A 4054-nucleotide genomic window follows, 5' to 3' on the forward strand; every position below is an offset into this window, starting at 1 on the left:
TTATGAATTTCACCAATAGCCTTTGTGCGCCCTTTCTTCTCGTTGTCTCCAAATGTCACCAGGGGACCTTCGATAGGATGGATGTTTTCTAGTAGTGTTAAGTTTCCTGTCATATGTCTCGAACATCCACTGTCAATGAACCATGTGTCCCTGGTGTCCTGCAAGCAGATCAAGCAGATTTAGGTACCCAAACTTTGGGTCCTGGTTGGTTAGTAAGTTTAGGCATCCATTTATACCTTGGACCCATTACTCCGGGCCTAGGGGCAATGTAGCCATTGTACGTTTGATAATCATAAGGAATGCTANTCATTCTTATGAATTTCACCAATAGCCTTTGTGCGCCCTTTCTTCTCGTTGTCTCCAAATGTCACCAGGGGACCTTCGATAGGATGGATGTTTTCTAGTAGTGTTAAGTTTCCTGTCATATGTCTCGAACATCCACTGTCAATGAACCATGTGTCCCTGGTGTCCTGCAAGCAGATCAAGCAGATTTAGGTACCCAAACTTTGGGTCCTGGTTGGTTAGTAAGTTTAGGCATCCATTTATACCTTGGACCCATTACTCCGGGCCTAGGGGCAATGTAGCCATTGTACGTTTGATAATCATAAGGAATGCTAGAAAAGACTCTGGGCCTCTTAGGTGCATAAATCAACTTAGGTATAGACTTTGCGATCGGCTTATGCACCATGCCTTTCATACGCTGTTTGATCATGTGAAATTGCTGGAAGTGAGGTTTCTTCCAGAAATTGTGATTCGATGACCAATTCTCACTGGATGGATAGAGTCTGCCTTTCTCCATCCGTGAGTTCCTAACTATGTGGATCTCAGACCTTCCATATTTGCCTTGAGGCGTATTATATGGAATGTAGCTCCTTTTGTACTTGGAATGGCCTTGCGAGAGATAGCAAGGTGATCTCTCGATATTGTTTACCCGGCCATTCTTCGTAGCTTTCCTATACTTTCCATTGCTGGTGTATAGGGACGGTTTATGAATAGCTACTCTGGTCTTTTCTGTTGGTCTTTTATGACCTTTGTTTGGTTTGGGTTGAGATCCTCCATTATTTGGAGTTCCCAAACCATTGGTCTGTTTATCTCTCGAGAGACAGTGTTGACGGAACCCTAGACCGGTTCTATCACTAGTAGGTCTGTGATCATTTACCATTTTCTCCATAGCTTTGGAGGAATTAGTGTATGATGCTATGACCTTTCTAAGATTAAGTTCTCTGGTCTCTCGAGCTTTGCACTCTTCAGTCAGTAGGATTACTTTAGCTTCTAACTCACTTACTTTGAGAGTTAGCTCTGAATTCTCTTTCGAGACGTTCTTAAGCATATCTCTTTCAGCAGTTAGCTTGCTATTTTCTTCCCTGATTTTGGCATGAGTGCTGTTAGCGATACCGAGATCCCTTTTAAGTGTTTCAAGCATCTCAAAGGGATCTTCATCGCTTCCGAACGAAGAAAATCGAGAGGTAGAGGTAGAGCAGCGAGATGTGGAAGTAGAGGTTACCTCATTGTCAATGGCCATTAGACATTGATCCTCTTCTTCCTCGGTGTATAAGCAGATGAGTCCCCTCTCATCTTCTGAGTTGCTGCTTCCTTCACTGGAGCTCGATGTCTCGGACTCCTCGATTGATCTCTCGAGTTCCTCAGCAACAAGCGCCTTTCTGCGCAGATGTTCCCTTGAATCTCCCTTGAAGCCACTTTGTGTTNCATAAATCAACTTAGGTATAGACTTTTCGATCGGCTTATGCACCATGCCTTTCATACGCTGTTTGATCATGTGAAATTGCTGGAAGTGAGGTTTCTTCCAGAAATTGTGATTCGATGACCAATTCTCACTGGATGGATAGAGTCTGCCTTTCTCCATCCGTGAGTTCCTAACTATGTGGATCTCAGACCTTCCATATTTGCCTTGAGGCGTATTATATGGAATGTAGCTCCTTTTGTACTTGGAATGGCCTTGCGAGAGATAGCAAGGTGATCTCTCGATATTGTTTACCCGGCCATTCTTCGTAGCTTTCCTATACTTTCCATTGCTGGTGTATAGGGACGGTTTATGAATAGCTACTCTGGTCTTTTCTGTTGGTCTTTTATGACCTTTGTTTGGTTTGGGTTGAGATCCTCCATTATTTGGAGTTCCCAAACCATTGGTCTGTTTATCTCTCGAGAGACAGTGTTGACGGAACCCTAGACCGGTTCTATCACTAGTAGGTCTGTGATCATTTACCATTTTCTCCATAGCTTTGGAGGAATTAGTGTATGATGCTATGACCTTTCTAAGATTAAGTTCTCTGGTCTCTCGAGCTTTGCACTCTTCAGTCAGTAGGATTACTTTAGCTTCTAACTCACTTACTTTGAGAGTTAGCTCTGAATTCTCTTTCGAGACGTTCTTAAGCATATCTCTTTCAGCAGTTAGCTTGCTATTTTCTTCCCTGATTTTGGCATGAGTGCTGTTAGCGATACCGAGATCCCTTTTAAGTGTTTCAAGCATCTCAAAGGGATCTTCATCGCTTCCGAACGAAGAAAATCGAGAGGTAGAGGTAGAGCAGCGAGATGTGGAAGTAGAGGTTACCTCATTGTCAATGGCCATTAGACATTGATCCTCTTCTTCCTCGGTGTATAAGCAGATGAGTCCCCTCTCATCTTCTGAGTTGCTGCTTCCTTCACTGGAGCTCGATGTCTCGGACTCCTCGATTGATCTCTCGAGTTCCTCAGCAACAAGCGCCTTTCTGCGCAGATGTTCCCTTGAATCTCCCTTGAAGCCACTTTGTGTTGGCTTCTCTTTGGATTCCTCCTTTCTCCTGGAATCCCTGCCTTCTTGGCCTTGATACTTACTTACCATAGGGTAAGGGCATTCAGCCTTGAAGTGCCCTGGTCTCCTGCAGTTGTAGCAGAGACCCTGATTTTCCTCCTCTATCCTTCTGGATGAATGTTTCTCATTGTTCCTTCTTGAGGAGGAAGGTGAACTTGTGTTGCTCTCCGTTGACTTCCTCATGAATTTCCTGAATTTCCTCATGAAGAGAGCAAACTGTTCGTCAGATAACATGTTAGTGGGATTAGAATCTGACCTTGAAGAGGTGGATGGTTGATCAGCAACCAGTGCCACATTCCGTCTGTCCACCACGTCCTCATCTCTCGGAAGCATCTCAAATTCGAAGGCTTTGAGATCTCTGAAAAGTTGGTCGGTTGTGGTGTTCTTCAAATCCCTGTGATCACGCATTGTGATCACCTTCATTTCCCACTCCTTGGTAAGGCCTCGTAAGACCTTCAGGTTTAGCTCCTTTTGTGGAATCTCCTTCTCGAGATCGCTGATCTCGATTGATAGCTTCATGAACCGAGATTCCATGCTGTCGATGCTTTCCCCTGGCTTCATCTTGAAGTCCTCGAACTTCTTCATGGCCACGGTGAGCTTGTTCTCCTTTTCCTGTTCGTCACCTTCACCAATTAACATCAAAGTATCCCATACCTCTTTCGCCGTTTTGCACTTTCTTACTTTTGGGAAGATGGTTTCGTCTATAGCTCTGAAGAGAATATCCTTGGCAATGTTGTTCAGGTTGTTTCTCTTCCTATCATCACTTGTCCATTCTTCCCTAGGTTTTGGGATGTACTTTGATGTTTCCCTGGTTTGCTCAGTAGCCGTGTTTATCATTAAAATCTTGACTGGTCCAGATGTTATCACTTCGGCCATCTCATCATGGAGGACTGATAGATACGCAAGCATGCGTGTTTTCCAGTCATCGAACCTGCTAAGATCAAAAAGGAGATGTCTCGACAACATGCTATCCATTTTAAAAATTATCTCGTGCTTTGAAAGATTTTTAAAGAATTTTTCAAAGAAGGGTCTCTAGGCAATATAAACAAAGGTTTATATCGATCAGAGAACTTGCTCTGATACCAATTGTTGGTCCCAAGGGGATGGGGTACAAGTCTAGAGGGCGAGGTGAATAGACTTGTATAAGATTTTGCAAATCTTTTCGACCTCTCGTGTGTATTGAACTCAGGATGTCTAGGTTCGATACCTCACGAGGTGAAGACAAAGTTTTATGCGCAGCGGAAA

The sequence above is a fragment of the Ipomoea triloba genome, chromosome 3, assembly GCF_003576645.1.
Source record: "Ipomoea triloba cultivar NCNSP0323 chromosome 3, ASM357664v1".
NCBI classification, from domain to species: Eukaryota; Viridiplantae; Streptophyta; class Magnoliopsida; order Solanales; family Convolvulaceae; genus Ipomoea; species Ipomoea triloba.